The 21,058-nt window shown below is 45.7% G+C and overlaps 1 protein-coding gene across 1 annotated transcript in view; it reads right to left on the bottom strand.

Annotated features, from left to right (window-relative positions):
* LOC133111497 (talin-2-like) overlaps nt 1–21,058 on the bottom strand; it is a 141,874-nt gene that overhangs the window by 108,816 nt on the left and 12,000 nt on the right. The gene's annotated exons all lie outside the window — the stretch shown is intronic.

Below are 21,058 nucleotides of genomic sequence, written 5' to 3'. Positions count from 1 at the left end.
CCCACCCGGAACACTTCTAGTCAAAATGAACAAAATGTTTCCGGCTTTTGCAGTTGTTTCGAACCTTCGACCACTCGACACCCGAGCGCTCCGAACTCGGAATGCGAACCGGAGCGGCGACACTGCAGCACTCGTTGTAGTCCTTGCCCCCGCTGTGTCTCTGTGGGAACGTATAGAGGGTCTGACATCACCGGCTCGCAGGAAAAGCCGGGCTGTAAGCACAACACACGCTGTGCGCGCAGTTCGCTCACGTAGGCTCTAAACGCTAAACCAGTACGAAGTGACGAATGCCCGAGCACCCCAGAAACAGGCCGCCCCCACCGAGGATCACAAACCGTGGGCTTGCTTGGAGATACCTCCTGAAACAACATTTGGCCTCAGGCACCGTGCTTGGAAGGAAAACTGGAGACTACCTTTTAGGGAAGTGCTATTTTTAAAGGGGCGGCTCATAACCATCAGCATAACTGCTGAAACAAACAACTTAAACATGATGACATCATCAGGGCAGGGTTTCAGCATGGCAAAGTAGCTTGGGTGTGGGAGTATGTAAAAAAATTTTTGGCAAGGTCTAATGGGCATCTGCCTAAACACACTTTGCGTGCCTTGTTTTATTGGCAGCTGAATGTCAGTCAATCAAATCAATCAATCTTTATGTTGTATCGTGCCATGTCATCACCTACAAGTTCATAAAAGTTCATTCCCCAGTGCAAACAAAAAGCAAGCAAAGACCCATTTGAACCAGCGAGTTTAAAATGAGAAAAGTGTTCCATGACCGTAACAGGGAATTGATGGTCTATATAGAAGAATAACAGCACATTAAGACAGTCAGCAAAAACATTTCTGAAAATATTTCCAGGTCCTCTAACAGCTACCCTGGCATATGATTTTGATGTATAGCATCCTTCTTATGAAGTCTATTAAAATTCAATAAAAGACACCCTGTACACAGCCCAGGGGTTGATATCAAAGCTCACAACCTAAAGTGAAAGTCACTTTATGTGAAACTTTTCATCCGAAAGAAAACGTGACAGAGTTAGCATGGGTAAATTCTACTGGCAAACACATTTACGGTCAGTCTACCTTTTAGTGGGATTAATTTAGTCATAAACCTCTAATCTGCTGCAGTGCTCATATTAATGTTGAGGATAATTACACTGCGACCTCTCATGCTCTGAGAACAACCCACAGAATGAAGAATAACTCCAATCTTCCCCACTTCTATGATAAGATGCACAGGTTTCCATGGTATTGCTTTGAGCGCTAAACACTCCCCCAGCTACAAATACACTTACCTGAATTCATCATGTTATGGCTTAAAGTCTTCAGCAAAATGCTTTCTCTGAAAGTAAATCTACTTGGGCAAAGTGACACAATAAATGCTTTAGAGGAAGGCAATTATGAAGGCGACTGAGATAATCTTTTTTGTTGAATAAGAAAAACACAATTTATCAGTAATTCCTTTGGCAGACCTTAGGTTGAGTCACTGGAAGTATGACTCATTCAAGGTCCACACAAGTGAGTTGGAGGGGGGAGGAGCCTCTATTATGAGAGGTCTGAGGGGGAGGAGTTTAAACCTCAGAAACAGAGGGAACTTTGAGGGGGAGGAGTTTAAACCTCACAAACTGAGAGGGAACTTTGAAGGGGTGGAGTTTAGACCTCAGCAAATGTGTAGGAGCTTTGTGGGGGAGGAGATTAAACCACAGAAATTGAAAGAAAAAGTTTAAACCTTATAAAATCAGTGGCAACTTTGAGGGAATAAGTTTTTTAAATTTTTTATGGGGGCTTCGCCACAAAAAGCATAACAAAGCCTCCAGACAGACCTATCCCTCTTCCCTGTACTCATCACCCACCCCCCCTCCCATAAAGCTTAAAGCTCAAGCCCCAGCCATTTACCCAGCACTTTGACCCCCACCACTGTGAACTTTAAAATCACACACGTCCCGATCAGACTTCACAGCATGATCCAACCAGGATGATCACACTCGCTCGCACCGCCCTAGGCAACAGAAGCACTCAATGATAACATTTATTTTGCGTTAAAGAAACTCCTCCATGGCCTTTTTATCAAACCCGTCAACAGGAAAGGAGCTACTGGCATTATCTGGAAGAGAGCTGGCACTTAAGCAATAAAACACAAACAACATTAACAATAATGCCACAAGTTTTGGAATTGCTAAAATATTTAAAAACCGCTCTGCAAGCAGTCCAGGGCAACGCAGAGCGAGAGAAAGTGCCTGCACCATTTTATTACTCTCATTTATTTTTGATCCATTCCGGCGTGGATAAAATAATCCATCATTTCCACAGGGCTTCTCATCTTCAATCTTCAAAGCATAACAGTCACCTGCTCTGAAATTCTGACAACAAGCAAAAAAAATTAAATTAAATGAAAATTACACAGCGCAATAAAAAATGTCCACACTTTGACAAAAAGTTTAATTTTTGGCGTGCTGTCAAAAAATGCTCTTCCCCGTCAATAAAATTATCTGAAATGACTTAAAGAAGGCAGATTGGGAGAAATGCATTGTACCAGGGAGATTTTCCAAAAACTGAAGCCTACTTCTGGATTTTCAATTATTTACTCTCTATAAAACTGATAGAGAGTAAATAAGAACTGAAATCAGATTCTGCTACAATTATTGTATTTTGCAGCAATTTACTGGTGACTAATTGCAGACTGAGGAAAACTGCGACTGGGGTTTCATGTTTAATCATGAAGCTTACAAAATGAACACATAGTTCAGATTGATTTTAACTCAGAGAAGACCCTTCGACTATGAAGGTACAAAGTCTATTAGCCTGTTTAAAAAGTGATTCATCAGACTCTGAGTGAGATAACCCCCGAATACCATCTGGCCATTAAAAACCCATTCCTTCGGAATACTGGCATTTTGCATTTGCAGCCAAGCTTATTTTTGGTAAATTGCTAAACCTTTCCTAACATGACATTCAAAAGCCGGAAATCTAAAAAAGATTAAATGTGTATTAAATGCATCCAGTGCGTAGCCTAACATTTATAATTTACAGTGTTTCAGATATTCCAAGCTCCATTTTATAGCTTGTAATTTGTTTTCTAGGAAGAGGGAAATAATTATTTCACAACAAACAGGGAACAAGTCGGGGACCATGCTCAGAGAAGACCAACAGCAATGAACCTTACAATGCCGATTCATAAACGCCTGTTACCACACGACCAATCATGCTCTTCTGGCTGCATTACCTCAGAGACCCGGGCACAGGCCCGGTCGCTGGGAGACGGAGCGTGTGGGGAAAGGCTTGTTTGGGCAACAGCTCATTCATGTTTTCCGGAGCGCGAGCTCGCCTCGGAGGCAGACGTCTGCGGCTCAGGTGCGGACCATATGTGGCGCGGATAGCGTTAGCGTTAGCATGCGTGTGGTTCCAGGGAGCACCCTCAGGGGCAAGGGGAAGCCTCTGTCTGAGGCCGGCACCGGTTCAGCATGACACGGTGATTACCGCAGTGGTTCACTCATTCACAGATAAGCTGCGTGATCTCTACTGTCTGAGCTGTACATCACTTCTGAGGTTATTATTATTAGTAGTAGTAATTTAATAACTCATAACATTAGCTGATGTGATGTTTTGATCCAAAGCGACTTACAGTTGATTAGACTAAGCAGGGGATAATCCCCCCCGGAGCGATGCGGGGTTAAGGGCCGTGCTCAAGGGGCCAATAGATGTGCGGATCTTATCGTGGCTACACCGGGGGTTGAACCACCAACCTTCCGGGTGCCAGTCATGTACCTCCCCCGTAGTAGTAGTAGCAGTAGTAGTAGCAGCAGTAAGTAGCAAGTAGTAATAGTAGTAGTAATAGTACCATGGTAGTAGTAGTAGTAGTAGTACACAATTGTGTCGGCAGCCAGCCATTTTAAGATATTAATTGATATTCATGATATATTTATGTACAGTTGTACACTACAGTACAGAGATGAGCCCCGCTCCCACATCGCCCAAGGCAGACTCAGAAACACAATGGTCCACATGGGGCTCCGCTGTTGACATTATCAACCTCTTCTATTATTCCCCAGCGCAGGCAGGGGAGGGAGAGCGCCCGTCATTCAGACAGACCGGTGCCAGCTGGATCTGCAGCTGCCAATTAACCCTGAGCGCTCGCTTCCTTCACTCAACCCCAATTACGCAATTACGAGAACGGCGAAGCGGCAAGTGCCGTTCGTCTGCGCCGCCATTCACGCTCGCACGGGTCCGCGATGTTCACCGCCGGGCCACCATAATTACGATTAAACCAAACTCGTCTATCAAAGGAGGAACTGCGAGAGCTTTCGACGGTATGTATTTTTAAATGCCGCTGTACGTGACGCTTTGATGCTTTCGGATTTGATTGAGGCGGGTAGGTAGCTGAGATTCGACAGACAACTCAAAAGAGCCTCTCTCATTAGGTGGTACATCTGTGACTGCGCCCAGCACCTAATTATTTATCCAATGCAAAAATCATCTTTAGTACATTCAAGATTTTAAAAATACCTTGAAAGTGAGATGAAACTGTGGCATAGCCTAGATTATATGCAGGCCTAAACGTCTTTTCCCCATTTAAATAAAGACACTGAGATTGGAGGATGAATGTGCAGGTATTGTAGACCAGGGACCAGCCGAATTGCACGTGATCTGATTACACTGCATTAGGGAGGATTCAAACGCAGGCAAACACGGCTTCATCAGAACGGCCCATATTCCTCATACGTCCTTGGCTCCTTGCGAGGGTAACCTAATCATCTGAGCCCTCTGGGCCAAACTAAGCCTGCTCCTCCAGCAGATAATGGAAGAGAAATGAGAAAGACGAATCCTCTGGGCTTGGGCCCGGTGCGCTGCTTTAGATTAAACAGAGGTTTCAGGCAGAGAAAGGAACAAAGAAACCTAACTGTTACATTTTTTTTTTTTTTAGAGAGGCAGGTAATTTCAGTTAAAGGAGATGCATCGCTCAGTGTTCTCGGATTATGGCCGTTGGGGACCGGGGGAGAAGGAAGAGCTCGGTGATGGTTGTCATTCGAGCTGGCTTTGGGTGGTGCGCCCATTCATCTCGCGTTATGAGACCCGCTGTGGTAGATCACCAGGCCCTGCTGAACTTCCCAATTTAATATCGCTGACACAGCTAAACGATAAGACACGGCAAATGGGGTGCTCCGTACAGTGCGTGGGCGCAGCGAGCCGGCCATTAGCCGTCTGCTCCGGAGGTAAAGGCCTACGTGTTTACAGTTTAAACTATTAAACCCTGCTCTCGTGGCGTCCATTTACATTCCCCGTTTAAACACTTAAACGGGAAGTGCTTTCGGAGCGCAAAAACAGGTTAATCCAAATGAACGATTTCAACAGCCTGCCGAGGCCGAAATCAGACATTCAATTAAAGGGAATGCTTTAAATCATCAGCCAAATGGAGGACGTCCTCGTTTAATGACATACCTCATCAGCCGAATGCCATAACGCATCGCTCCGCTTAATGCCGACAGGAAGCGAGAGGGAGGAAAAGAGGTGAACACGACACACGGCGGCATTGCCTCGTCGTAGCGAACAGGAAATGAAAAACTGGACGAGGCCCCTCTGCCGCCGTACTAGCCCCCGCAGCATACGGACGCAGAGGCGATAAACGATCTCATTTCCCCTCCAATACAGATCGCACGAGACAGGAATTTGCAACATTCGTCGGTGGGTACGTTCGCACGTGACAACATAAAAAGAGCCTCTCCTCCGCTCTGTTCTTGTGACTTCCCCCTGGGGGGGGGGGGGGGGGGGGGGTCGCGCTACACATCCGCAGTGTGCGTGACGCTAATACGGAGCTGAGAGGGGGTCAGAGCCTGGAAGGGCCATTATCCGCCCCCTTTCACACAAGTTAAATAAGAAAAAGGAACACAAAAGGAATATAGCAGAACGTCACCATGGCAAAAACACAGTGAGCCGGGAGAACATTGCATGTTAAGAAATTAAGCAAAGCTCTTCACATGCTATTCTTGAAAGACAAAAGGCAGCTCAGATTACAGCACTTCCTCTAACTTCAGACTTTCACTCACGTAATGCCATGTCATTTGGTCTTCTGAAGATCTATGCCGTGACTAACTGCAACAACTGTAGCCCTGGAAGCAGGCATTTCCACGAAGCTCAATTAGAGGATGGCTGCCTGCTACCCTTACAGAGCTGTCAACTGAGGGCCGCGCTGACCCGGCGACCCGTATCGGCACAGGCAGGGATAAAGCTCAAGCTAGGTTTTCAAACAGCTGGTAGCTGGACGACCAGTTCAGACCAGCTCCACACTCAACATGGTTTGACCAGCTCACACAATATTTTAAAACAGCTACTAGCTGGTCATTTCGAGCTAGTCGTAGATGGACTTTACGGGTTGCGTGTCGTCCAACGACACAGGAGAAAAGACCTTCTCCCAGTCCCGTCCAGAGCTAGATTCCTTCATTCTCTCCATTTAGGAAACAACCTACATGTGTAATTTGGCTCCGAGTTCCAGGACGAGCGAAATGTGCAGCGGGGGAGGAAATGAAATCAGCGTGCGCTCCTCCTTTCAAGTGAGCGCGCTCGTGCTTTATTAGTGTGCGAGCGGAGGCCTCTCCGTAAAAGTGATTTACGACACGGCCGCGAATAAAAAAAAGGCCTCTGCTTAATAGAGAATTTCAGAAAGACTTGATCTCAACTCCTTCCTGGCCGTAAGTTAACCGTCGTTTATCAAGAGCCTTCAGGAAAAAAACAAGGCCACGTCCGCCACCTGAGCGATGCTTTCATGCCCCTGCGAATGTTAACGGTCAAACGGGCTTCCAGTTACACAGCGGCACGGTCAATCGCAATATTAAAGTGCACCAGAAGGTCACTGGATCAAAACCATGGGCTCCATACAGCTCCAGGAGGGGTTATTATTGCAGTACATCACCCTGGATAAGGGCTTCTGTCACACAGACACAAACGAAAAAATTAGGAGGAAATTAATACACTTCAGTAGGCAAGGATCCTCCAGGTAAGATTTGTGCCACCACATAAATTACACCTTTAGGCCCTTTTGTTTGCACATAATCAGAAATAGAGCAGCAAATAATAAACAGAAGCACGTGCACACACACACACACACACACACACACACACACACACACACACACACACACACACACACACACACACACACACACACACACACACACACACACACACACACACACACACACACACACACACACACACACACACACACCCTACTCATTCCAAACCATACCACACTCCAGTATGAAGATACAGAGCCTCAGAATGCACACAGAGTACATGCATGCACAAACACACATGCACACGCATACAGTACACATTCAACCCGTCATTCAAAGCTATATCGCACTCCACAGTAACAATTAAAAGCAAAACACAGTCTGGCGAGTTCAATAATAACTAAAACGAACTCACCAACACCTTGTTGAAAAATGTGTAAAACGTGCTCTAAATTACGTCCAAATGTTGACTGAACGCAGGCTACAGTTTAAAGCCAGCTCACATTCCAGTACAGGTATGTGGAGAGGAATCTATGACGTGATAATGGGCAAGACACACCACGGTGAACACAGTTGGGTTCCAAAGCTTCGAAATATGTAGGAAAACCGTGTTACACAATGCGGCTCTCTTGTTTCTTGAGGTCAGGTCTACCCTCAGTGTGAGTTTCTGTGCAGTTCTCAAACATCTGCACAGCAGCTGTTCATGCCCCCCCGCCTCAGGAGGCCAGTGGGTCAGGAGCCCCTTTGGGGGGGGTGGGGGGTTGGCACTGTTTAATCCAGGCTGTGAAGAAATCTGCAGCAGATTAATCCACTGCCCTGCTCACAGTAAAGAAGCCTGCCTCTCCGCCTTTCTGGGGGGGAAAAATGATTAATCGATCCATCCTGTTGGGGTGGGGTGGGGGGAGCGTGGCCCTTTAATTCAATTAACTTAGTCCCTTCAAACTCTCCTCTGAACCAGACCCACAGAGAGGAATGAAATGCGTTCCTCTGAGAGAACGCCGGCACTAGAGTGTTACACAAGCACGAGGGAGCAGAGCTCACTAAAATGTGCCCATTAGGGGCATGAGAGGGGATGTATACAGTACTGAGGCTCCAAGGAAATTTCCAGAAAACTGTTTTCCTGTGTTGGGTTCAGGTCTCCAGGCAGCCTTACGAATCTCAGTGTGCTCTGCCGTCTAGTCATGGAGGCTGTAGGAGAAAAACTAGATGAGTAACGAGACAGTAAAAAACACATGATCGAACTAAAGTTTTATTTCTGAATGACACCCATCCCCCTTGAAACCCCTCTTCCACATCCCCTCTCTCATCTCAGTTTCTGGGTAATAACTGACTCCGGTCCTTTTGTGAGGGACATCCCCCATGACTTAATTCAATCCGGTCATAGCGTAAAAACAAGAGAGGCCAATGCCCCATCCCTACCCCCCTGTCTACCACCACCTCCAATGAGCTGGCAGCACTTCCCCCGTTCCCCCTCCCCTCTCCCCCGCTCCCTCGTATGCAGTCACAACAGCGGTGCTCATGTCTCGATGTCTCGGCCTGCTGTTATTGTAACTCATTTCCGGCTCTGTCCAGGGCACGGCCAAATCAAATCAAGCCATAAACACGGCTACGGTTTGTAAATGGCTTCCCAGCACTGCCTGTGAGGAACAAGCAGATAAATATGGCCGACGGCCGGGCAGCCAGCCGCACAGGGGAGCCTCGCGATAATCCATAATAATCTCAACGAGGAAAGTGCTAGGTTCTGGCAAGCGCTCGGTTCTGAGTCGTGGATGAATTTAAAGGTGCATCGGGGGAAAGGTCGCAGGCATAGGCACTGTGCCCTACAACAACAAAAAATTTGTATTCAAAATTGTTTGTCCCCGTAAGAGAGGTGACGGGTGCTGCCAGCCCATACTGCACCTGGGTGACCCCCCCCCCCGACCCCTCGCCCACTGGACCGCCGGGCGTGGTTTGAGGTACAGTAGGGCAGAGCGCCCGGCCCTCGGGAAGTATCCGCTGCCACCCCATGTCCCAGGGGCTCCTCAGAACTCGCTACGCTTTGAGAGCGAGAGAGGCAACGGAGCCCAGAGCCAGCCCCGCTCCCCGAGTTAACAGGATATCGTTTAAAACGCTCGCCGTGCCAAGACTGACCGGCTTAAGAGAAAGCGCTCGGTATTTTCTTTGCTAAGACGATGCGGCGTACCAAAGAACATTTAAAAATAGGTTGGGCATTGCGACAGTGTTTTTCTTCCTTATGCTTTCGAATACACTTGGGCTCTCGCGTCACATTAGGAAGGAACTCTATTCTTCTACATTTCTGAAGCTGTCAGTCTTTCTGCGTGGAAGTTGCACTGTGTCATCGTCCAAAGCACACGGATACGAGCAGACTACAGAATGTAGGCTTTATCCAGAAGGGAGAGATTCCCAAGTAACCTTCAACAAATGGCATTCAAAATTCAAAAACGGCAACATGGCACATTTTCTGGATCAGAAAGAGAGAGAGTGTAATATATACTGTATATTGAGATACAGCCTAGTGTGTGTGTGTGTTTGCGTGTGTGAGAGAGAGAGAGAGAGAGATAGAGAGAGATAGATCCTGAGACAGATATTGAGACAGACAGATGGCTGAAAGTGCAATATTGAAAAGGCTTTTATCAGCTTTTTTATATAGCTAATTTTTTTCTGCTCAACTGATGTACCTTATGAGTTTCTCAGGGCACAAAAACAAGAGCAAATGACAAAATGATGGCACCGTTATAGCAATATACCACAAGCAGAGCAATGTTACCACAAACCACAGCACCTTGTGCAAACACTGCTGAGGACTGAAGTGGTTTAGAATGTGGCTGTCCTCATCGAATTCTTGCAACGCATGAACAAACAGGGCTCTGAAGAAAGGTCTTACACAACCGTTCACGTCTTGAACCAGGAATTTTCTGCTGTTTGTATGGGGACTTTCAAATCCCTAAAAGGAAGCAAGGCGCATTCACACATTTTAATGCTTCCAAGTGAATTCCATGCACACAAAAAGACACTGTGACCAGGTAAATCTTCAACAAGTACTATCACTAGGGAGCATCAAACAGCGCAAGGGATATTTCTCCTTCTGTAATTAGCCTCTTGACCAGAACCAGTGCTGTCTTTCTGATGTGCATGCTACACGATGCTACAATCGTTATCCTGCGAAAGCACACTCCTTCTGCAAGCTCTCCAACATCCAGCTCCTTCAACAGCCTGAGATGCACAACTGCTCTGACAGGGAAAGAAAACAGACAACAAAGAGCAATCTCTCATTTCATATTTCACAAACGGAAAGGACTCAAAGGCACGGCGCCTCGTCCTGCTCATGAATTCTGCATGAGGTCCCCTCGCGAAGGACTGATGGTGGAAATCGTCAGGCAGAAAACGAAAAAAAGATATCCTGGTACTGCACAGGCATGCACATGATAGAAATGGAGGGAGAGAGCGTGAGAGAGAGGGAGAGAGAGAGGGAGGAAGGGAGGGAGACAGGGAGAGAAAGACATTTTAAGACATTGGTACATTTCTACTCAGTTCCCTCGATCCTCAAGGAAAAACAGTGCACCAGTCATCCACTACAGATTGAGGGAACGAGAGGAAGAGACAAGGCAGGCCCCGCCTACCTGTCCTCACCAGCAAACATGCACTGTCACACTCAACCCCCCCATCCCACCACACCACCACACCACCACATGTCAAACACAACCACATTTTTATTGGTGCCATACTCCACACATGAGCAATTAGCACAAGCGAGCACAGATTGCCACCAGCTTTCATCCACCCACTAATAAGATTAAGACAGACAGTTGCGCAAGTTAATTTCCATTTGGATAAGGGAGGGGGGGGGTGTGTGTGTGTGTGTGTATGAATGTATGGCCACTAAATAACCAATTAATACAGATTAGCATCAAATCCCATCTGTCAAAGTGAGATTTCATAAAGCGGTGGAGACCGTCGGCTGAGCAGACGGCTCTGGCGGGTTTACCTGCACGGCGGAGCCGCCACCAGGGAGAGGCAGAAAGGAGCGACGAGGAGGAGACGGGAAAACGGGAGACAGGCTGTAACGGAATAGCAGCCGCACTCCGAGGACTCCAGCCTCCCATTGTAAACAGACAATAGCGGTGCGCTAAAGCTGGTACAATCCCCTCTGTGCCAGACAGAGCCCCTGCTCCTAATGGAGAGAGCAGCCCCTCGTGAGGATCCCTTTCCCAACACGGAGTGGGAAGGCACTCGCGTTAGCCCAGGCTAACGCTCCCCGGCCCTGTTTATCCACCGCATTACCCGCGGCCAAGCTCCCGACTTATTGACTTGATGAGATTAATTGAGAAAAGGGCGATGGCTTTCGGTTTCCGCAACAGGATTTCTAAAGTACTGTTCATTGGCTGGCTGGAGAGGTTTGAATCCTGTTCTGATCATGAAATCAGTAAAATGTAAATTATTCCTTTTATCTGCTGCTATTTGGCTTTCGTAGAAGCCTGTGGCCATCGCTACATTGGACCCCCTACATTGGACTGCTGTTGATTGGGACAGAGTTTAGTCAAACACATTCCTCACTTCTAAAAACCCTCATCACAGAATGATTCATTACAATTTTGTCCACAGGGTATACCTGACTCCTGGTAGATCCATCCACTATCTAACCCACGTAGTCCTGGTCAGCAGGGGGTATTGGAATAGACACTGGACAGGTCATCAATCCATCGCAGGGCTCACACACCATTCACTCACACACTGCTACCTAGAGGCAATTTAGACTCTACAATGAACCTATCCTGCATGCCTTTGGACTGTTGGAGGAAACCGGAGTACCCGGAGGAAACCTACGTGGACACAGGGAGAACATGCAAACTCCACACAGAAAGTCCCAGGAAGGAATTCGAACCAAGGACCTTCTTGCTGACAATACTCCCTCCTTGATAATTTACCAAGCCCCGCATGTCCTTTTTATCCAGACAGCACCCTCATGCCTGTTTCCAAATGATGTGGCAGTGGGCAAGATGTTTTCAAGTTGAGTGAATGTGTAGCCGGCAGCCTCTCTGCACAATTCCCTTCATAACTATTCCACTTACAACTGAGGTTTCGTCGTTAAATAAGACCTGCTCACAGTTTGTCAGTGTGTCGGTTATGTATTTTTCTTCCTGGACTGACTTTGGCAGAGAAAACGATCGCTCTGTGATGAAAGCCACCACGCTCTCTTTGTCTCTTCGCCAATGGACTTTTTCCTTTTTGGATGTGGTGCATATAGAGTCATCTAATTGCTCGTATTCACAGTGGTTCTGGGAAAAATGTTGTGCAACCCTGCAGAAAAAAAACAGCTCAAGCTAGGTTTTGAAACAGCTGGTAGCTGGTTGACCATTTCAGACCAGCTACCAGCTCGACATGGTTTAGCTGGTTGACCAGTTCAGAGCAGCTCCGAGCTTGAGATGATTTCACCAGCTCAAGCTATCTTTTTAAACATCAGACAGGCTAAAAGCACGAGCTGGTTGACCAGCTCATACCCAGCTACACCAGCTTCATGACCAGCTAATGTTCAAGCTGGTCAAGCTTGCAAAGTTGGATTTTACAATGGGGACTGATACTGTTGCCAAGTTCAGATAATTGTTGTGATGTCTAGGGAGCAAGTGGGTTCCCTTGGGGTACTTCAGAATGTGGGTTGGGGGTGAGGGTTAGGAGCAGGAGAGGAGGAGGGTGTTTTCTTTTGCCTGTCATTGCTTTCACGACTGATGGCCCTTTATTTCTTTTCAGTTCTCTGCCATGGTAATGTTAATATTAGAAATGTTAATTATTCCAGAGTAAACGTGAAGTCAGGCTTCACAGATAAATATTTACCCCAGAGTAATTTGGGATTGTTTGTTTTTTGTGGATTAAAACTTCACCCGCACATTCAACACCTGCCAATTCTGGCTTTTATGGGGTCGAAGTAAACCTGATGGTGAAAAAATGTGCCTTTAAAAGATTTGGTAAACTCGTGAAGTATCCACAGTTAATGGTTACAGTCTTCTCGGTTGGGCGTAGTTCTGAATTTGCTGCCGCCAGATGAAGTAAGAGATTGTGATTCATCATCATATTAAATCATTTACAAGAGGGGATACACACAGTTTGTGAGTGCAATATAGGCAAGCTAAACACCAAACACACTGCTTTTACAGCCTGGTGTTATATCCACAAGGAGCGTCTTTAAAAAGCCTGACTGGCAGGGCTATCCACAACCCCATGACTGTTGGACTTCCCACAGTAAATGCTTTCTAGATACGATGTGATCCAGTTGTGACCAGATCAAGACACTCACTGGACTTTGCCTGTAGTCCAAGGCGAAACATTGTCTAAATGATCAAATGAAGCCCTTGGATTTAAAAGTTGTGACTGTAATGAATTATGACCGAGTGGATGCTGATAGTGGCCGGAAGCCCTGCAGGGCAGCTTGTGATTGGAGGACAGAGTGGGTTTCAGATGAGGGACTGTCCTTGTTACATGTTACTGAGTGGACGCTTTTGTCCAAAGCAACTTACAGTTGATTAGACTAAGCAGGGCGACAATCCCCCCCGGAGCAATGTGGGGTTAAGGGTCTTGCTGAAGGGCCCAACAGCAGTGCGGATCTTAATGCAGCTACAATGGCGATCGAAACACTGACCTTGCAGGTTCCAGTCATGTACCTTAACCACTACGCAGGCCGCCCATAGCACAGACACCAGAAAGCACTGAATGTTGATGGCAGGTAATGCAAAAGTATGACTATGACTATGACTATGATAATAAGTTCATAACATTTGTTTTTAGACATATTTATTAATGGCTGCCGATGAGGAAGCAGTTTAAGTCATGTACCTGTGACCCGCAGGTAACTACAGGACTGCGGTAGTACCTGAGGAGGAGGAGACTGTCTGGAGGAAGAACTGCATTCCACCTTCCCAGCTCCGTCAGCAAATTACAACAGGAGAATCGCCACCCATCGCACTCCCAAGCAATTAGCTCAGCAACTCCGTAACTGCAGCATCTGCAAGGATTTATTTAGCACAGCCTTCGGAGAACCGTCTCCACCACCTGCCACCGGCCCAGCCGTGCCGACCTCAGATCTGGGTTTCAGGTCCTTCCCCGAGGGTCCCCCAGAGTCCCATGGGGTACCGAACCCCCCTGACATGTGTGCCAAGATGTTCCCAAGATCTGCATGGCAGCAGAGGCCGCAGTCAAGAGAGGAGGTTGTCTGAGTGGGAACGCACCCAACAGCATAGGTGACACAGCCCTTGTTACGCCGGTCTCTCTGTCTATCTATCTACAGTATCTAGCTCTACTTCTCTATCTATCTATCTTACTAACTATATACCGTATCTCTCTATCTCTCTCTACTTTCATTAAAGCAATGTCCAATCCCAGTTGTCACCTGTTCAGCACATATCAGCCCACCATGCCTTCCATCATTTGCATGATCCTCTTCTAGCGACAGGGGATTGGGGGGGGGGATAGGGGGTCTGGTATGACACATGCTGAATGTTTTTGTGCTCTTCCGTTTCTATTTTCATTCAAGCATTGCGCTTAAATACCAGCACACATCGAGCTAGTCGTGGAATCCACCACCCAACATTTCCTAAGGGGATGAATGAAATGCATGGAACGTGTAAGTCATGCCACTGGTGGAGGGGTGGTGGGTAGCGACCTACTTACTTGCTGGCCTCAGAAGGATGGTGTCTGATACAACACTAGAAGTGATTTATTAATCAAGATGGTAGGAGGATGACCTGTCCCTCAGTCCAGACAAAGGGCTGAAGTTCTCATTCCCAATAAGTCTTAATGACCTGCAGGATTACCTCTTGTACTCTAGGCGGCGCAACTCTTCGATTCACACACACTGTACCTTTGCCCTTTGGCTTGGGCCACCTCCAGGCTTCTGATTAGACCAAAGAGTGCAGTGACAGAATGACACTCCAGCCATCTGAAACCATCTCTCTGTCCTCCAATCCCTGCAGGGTTGCCAGCCAAAGTCAGACCAGCACAGTCAGGGTATCTTTTGATGACATCATTATCATTTGTGTTTTTTTAAGGGTCTGCTAACCTCTTACATTTTTGAAACAGAAATAATTCAGAGAGGAAAAGGGATTACAGTGCGGAAAGAGCCATGGTAGGGGATCAAACCCCTAGGGATTCACAAATGGTTTGAGAGTGTGCTCCATTTCTATTTTAATTCCCTGTCACTTATGGTAGAAGAGAACGGTCTTCTTTGGAGGCCTTTTTTATTGGTTCCAGTGGTAGGAAAGATACGCAAGTCAATTAAGCTTGAGTGAGAGAACTTATCGTTTGCTCACAAATCCCAGTGCGCGCCTTTAAATCAATGTTTGGAAAATAAAATGATAATCACTAAAGAAAAATTCATGTTTAATATTCCGGCCTATCAAAAGATGAAAAATGCATTCAATGACAAACAAAATCTGGTGGTAAGCAATTTAAGCTGACTAAATCCAAGTCGGTGTCTGTTGGAAGCAAATACGATGGGAAATCTGTTTTCTTTGATTAGGAGTCAGCCAGTTTGGGAAATAGCTTATTCTAATTCTGCATTTTAATGAATTATTATTCATAACTACATTGTATCAGATAGATACAATACAATTACAGTAAGTCACAGCATGTATGATAAATACCCCACAACTAAAGCACATGCTCAATTAAGTTATTGTTAATTAGATACTCTCAGTACGGTATAGGCCTTGTTTTATATCGTAATCCAACTTGAGGCAAAGCTGAAAAATTGCATTTCCCAAAGTACAACACACTATGAATCATGTGCTAAAAAAAAGTGGAACCTGCAATGAATCAAGACATTTTTACTCGCTAAATGTAAATCAAGACAAGAATTGCTTGAGCAATTCGAGAGTAAATATTCACGGCGCACAGACCACGTTACTCTGGAACATTTTTTTACTTCCCCAGTCGTCTTTCTGGCCTTGTGCGAAAAGCGAGTTGCAGTTAATTCAGCAAGCGGCATCACGTTGTTGTGATTTTGGCTTAAATAATGTGATGGATGCCACTGCAGTCCCCTTCCTTCCCTGAGAAGTGGAGTGGAGCGGTTTCACGGAGGCAGGGCAGGGCAGGTGCCAGGAAGGTTCCGGAGGGTCGCACTTCACATCCATGGGAAAATACTGTGACTCTGTGTAAGCTGCATTTGTGAAAACTGGGGGGAGGGGGTTGTACATCCTGTGTACAATCCCCAATCATTATACTTCTGTTCTGTTGACCACTGGGCTTCGTAGCCCGGCAGTATTTAATAGTGACCTTGGATACACCTGGATGTCAATGTATTTCAAGCACAAATGGGACATGGGGAATGTAAAATGAGAGAACATTTGCATTAATTATGTTCTGTCATGTCAACAGGGTTTCAACAATAAGAAAACCTTTCTTTTTTTTTCTCAAAAGCAAAAAACAGGTATTTTATTTGTGATTGCAGTACAAAGATGATAACAGTAGCTATCTCCACTGAAGCACCTTGCATTTCAGGCACCAGTGACCTGCCCTGCTGCATGGACCAAACCCACAGCACAGTGCACAGTATGGATCCGGGAAGGCTGTAGTGTACCAAGGTATTGCATTCTCCATGAAATCTCTGGTAGGGTTGACCGGCAACATGTTTATTTAACTGCCGTTTACCACACAGTGCAACCATCGCAGAACCGCCTAAACATGAGTCATTTCACGGCAGGTGTCTACTAAACATGAGGCCGTCCGTCTGTCTGTGAGTACTACAGGACACTCAAAGTAAATATCTCCCCCAGTGTTGAAATGGAATTAAAACCCCACTGGATGATTATGGTCGGGGTGTGCTGACAGCATGAAGCACCATTGACTGTCAGAGAATGCAGCTTTAAACCAGCCTCAGAGAATGGCTCTGACGCGGCAGTTTGCCTTCTCGGCCTGTGTGTAGGCGACAGGCGTGCCTAACATTGCCCGCTGCGGCCATTTAGCGACGCTACGTCCATCTGGCTGCGTCAGCAGACCTGTGTTCATCGCCCCGCCGTGCGAATAAAAGGTTATTCCTGGACATTCGATTAACGCCGAGCTGTGTGTGTGTAATGTAATCCAGCTGCTGAGCTCCAGGGACTGGTTCAGACTCTCTCTCCCTCACCCACTCTTTCACCCTCCCTCCCTCTCTCTCTGGTACCAGCGCTGAGCTCCAGGGACTGGTTCAGACTCTCTCCCTCTCTACCTCCCTCCCTCACTCACTCTTTCACCCTCCCTCTCTCTCTGGTACCAGCGCTGAGGGTCAGCTTGGCCTCCCTCCCATGGACTCTTTCCCTCTCTTAATACACAAAGTGCAGATTCTTATAAAAGAATAAAAACACCATTGTAGATGCACAGATAACTTTTAGAAAAATGCCCATGTTACAGAATGTGATACGGTTACCATTTAAAAAATGTGCAGAGTGGACTTTTCAGCCAGACAGAAAGTGGCTTAATCGTACAAGCAGCAGTGCTATCGGAACATGCCCGGGAATAGCGAAGTGTGGTTTCTAGCTGTAATTAAATTATCCTTTTACTGGGTGGGTCAGTGTTTGAGGCTGTAAAGGACTGACATTTGCTAGTTCTGAGAGAATAAAAAGATGCCAAGCTCCGGGAAGGTGTTTGCTTGGATGACCCCTCAGGCCATCGGCCGCTGCAAGCTCCTTGTTAAAAAAAAGAAATGCTAAGGTCGTTAGTTTTTCTTTTTCACTCAGCAATCCACCAGCTGAGCTGTGCAATCATTGAGCTGGTTGAGTACACTACATGCACAGCCAATTGCAGGCTAAGCATAGGTATCCTGTTCAGCCTGATTGGTTAACTGGGACAATCCTGCAGACAGAAACCCCTCGTTGCTGAGTGCTGCTGTTGACAGCAGTCTGCACTGGCATAGTGTACGTACATTCCAGGACATGGTCGTACCACTACACTGAACCCAAGTGTTTCAGAAGGACCAGCCATCAAAAGAGCTGATATGAGATCAGTTTATTTAACACAGTGTGTTTAACACTGGATACCTACAGAGTACGTGTTTAAGTCCATCTTTACTAGAGGCACCTGAGAAGTAGAATACCAGGCTATATGACAGGTCAGGCATCAATTTTTCATTGAACAACCCAAGGTGCCCTTTCAATAGCACCATCGAATAAATAAATCAGCAGTCCTTCATTGTTTTTAAATGACATCACTCAACACAGCCATTCATCAGGGTTATGGCAGTGGTCTCGACAGCAGAGCTGTCAGAAGATCAATGCAGAAAACTGCTCTGGCATGATAGCGTCTGAAGTAGAGCGGACAGAAGGCCAAGCATTTCCTCCACCACCACCTCAGCAAGTTCAGCTTAGCACAGACACCGAGCCCTTAATTAACCTTGAGTGAAGAGGAGGGGTCACTAAGAGAAATCCCGCCATTTGCACGCCAATTTAAAAGATTTATAAAGATCGTTAATTTTACTCAAGGCCAAGATAAACAAGTGAACGACTATGAAGCCTTAAATAAAACCTTTGAAGGAGATAGAAATGTTTCCATCCATTCATTCGCACATTCTAGTCAAATAAACATTTTTTTATTAACGACTCGCTCCTCCCACAAAATGGAGGAACGGCTGTTTACCTCCAGACCGAGCCAGAAGAGATAAAGCTGGGGTCAGCGGGGGAGGTGGGAGTGCAGAACCACATGCCCCCCCTCCCCCCTCCCAACAGGGAGAGCTTCATCATGCAGCCAAAGATCCCCTCAGCTTGGCATTTACGCACCACAAACTCGCTACCTGCTTTCCCACACCAGCGGTAAATTCCCCCAGACAAGATGTCAGAACAGAGAACTAGGGGCTGGGACATTTATAACAGAGCAGGACACGTCTAAATAGCGGAACATTCTGCGGCCTCAGCGCCTCTCTCAGGATAAACTCAGGAAAGTACACGACAACACGACTGGGGTCTACTCCATTTCGCTTCTGTCAATTCAGGAAATTATTATAATTCAATTCATTAAGTAAAAAATACACTTACTGAGCACTTTATTAGGTATTTATTAGACTTATTTTTAGACTTCTACTGCTGCAGCCTATCCACTGAAGAGGTATGATGCGTTGTGTGTTCAGAGATACACTTCTGCACACCACTGTTGTAATGTGTGATTATTTGCATTACTGCCACCTGACCAGTCTGGCCATTCTCCTCTGACATCTCTCATTAACAAGACGTTTATGTCTGCAGAACTGCTGCTTACTGGATTTCTTTGGGTTTTTTGCACCATTCTTTGCAACTCCAGAGACTAGTGTGAGTGAAACCCCAGGAGATCAGCCGTTTCTGAGATACTCAAACCACCCTGTCTGCCACCAACAATCATCCCACAGTCAAAGTCACTTAGATCACATTTTTCCCCATTCAGATGGTTGATGTGAACATTAACTGAAGGTGCTGACCCATATCTACATGATTGTATGGATTGCACTACTGCCAGACAATTGGCTGATTAGATAATCGCATGAATAAGTAGGTGTAATAAAGTAAAAATGATCCTAATACAGTGCTTGGTGAGTTTATTCAGAATGTTCTATGATAATGTTCAATCATCTTATGTTGGAACCCTGTAAGATTACTTCACAGAGTCCTTGAGACAGGGTGGACAAATACTGAAAATGAGGCTGTGTTATATGCAGATTTTTCTCTTCGCACAAACAGGAGAGCTTTGCAACAACATGATGAAAATCAAGCGTTGATGTCCTTTGAATAATCTGGAGAGTTAAACTGTAATCCACACTGCACACCTGCTGTGTACCCACAATCAGTCTTTGGACATAAAAAGATTTGTCCCTTTCTCTCTGCACCTCAGTTAACCCTTTAAGTCTCACTGGCCCAGGGCTGTACCCGTGTGGGGCATTTGCATTCATTCCTTTTTTAACAGTGCAATTTTCAATCACTATGGTAACAGGATATACGGTTTGAAAGCGTGAAAAGTCATGGTTCTATATATATAACCCATAAAATGCCATTGCTTTAGCCACAGTTCCTTATTTTGTAACATGTGGGTGGCAAAACAAGAGTGGGGGGACCTCATCTTCTCTGCATTTTGGAAATCCACATACTACATGAAATAAGATAACGTCAGTGTCTTCAGTAAACCAAATTAATAATAATGCAATTCTAAAAACGTGCTACTTCTGTAATGTTGATAGAATCTGCATTGCTTACTTAGAATTTCACTGAAGGAATTATCATTGTTGTCTGTTTTGCCAATGCATTCTTCTACAAAAGTACTTGTACATATGAATGCTATTACCTTTCTTTTGTATAGGCTCTCTGGAACAAGAGCCCACATACACAGTTCTTTGACCAGTATTGATAATCCTGTTGCACAGCAAAAGGTGCGATCCCCATCCATGAGAAAAAAATAAAGCATAACTTCAGTTGAACCTAGAACCGGCTAGTGGTATGGCATTGAAGTAACGACTAAGTAGAATTTAAGTCAATGACATTACAGAATAAAAAGTGTTGTATACTTTAGTAAGCAGAATACAGTATTTTACATATCATAAGACCCATAATATAATTTATTTTCCATGTGTCTCCAAATATTCTTTTTGGAAAACTGCCAAATCATAGCTTAGAAAAAACAATGCAAATTTTTGGTGATACTGTCATCAAATTTTAAAGGAAATGTGTCCCTTATTTTGGCTGTGGCTCCATTGTGTTCAGCACCAGGCACCGCCACAATAATATCTATCCACTCAAAAACAAAAAATATTTTCAGTGAGAAATAAATATTCCACTTCCACTGTGTTTTAGCTTCTGTAACTTTGATTTAGCAATACTTAATAAACAAACCCCAAAGGGTTACCTTTCAGAAGACACCAGGATTATGCCAGTGGTCTAGGGGTGCACAACTCTGGTCCTGGAGGGCTGTTCTGCATGCTGTGACAGTAGCTGGTGCTTATACAAATGACCAAGCTAAAGTATGATTGAGCTAATGAAATAATCAAGTTGCCTCAAAATCCTAAAATGGTTTGGCCCTTGCTGTGCACCTCGGTAGTCAAAAGGGTTCAAGAATACTAGCCATTTTATATTATGCCA

This window comes from Conger conger, chromosome 15 (assembly GCF_963514075.1).
Source record: "Conger conger chromosome 15, fConCon1.1, whole genome shotgun sequence".
NCBI lineage: Eukaryota > Metazoa > Chordata > Actinopteri > Anguilliformes > Congridae > Conger > Conger conger.
This window is presented reverse-complemented; position numbering and strand designations above follow the sequence as displayed.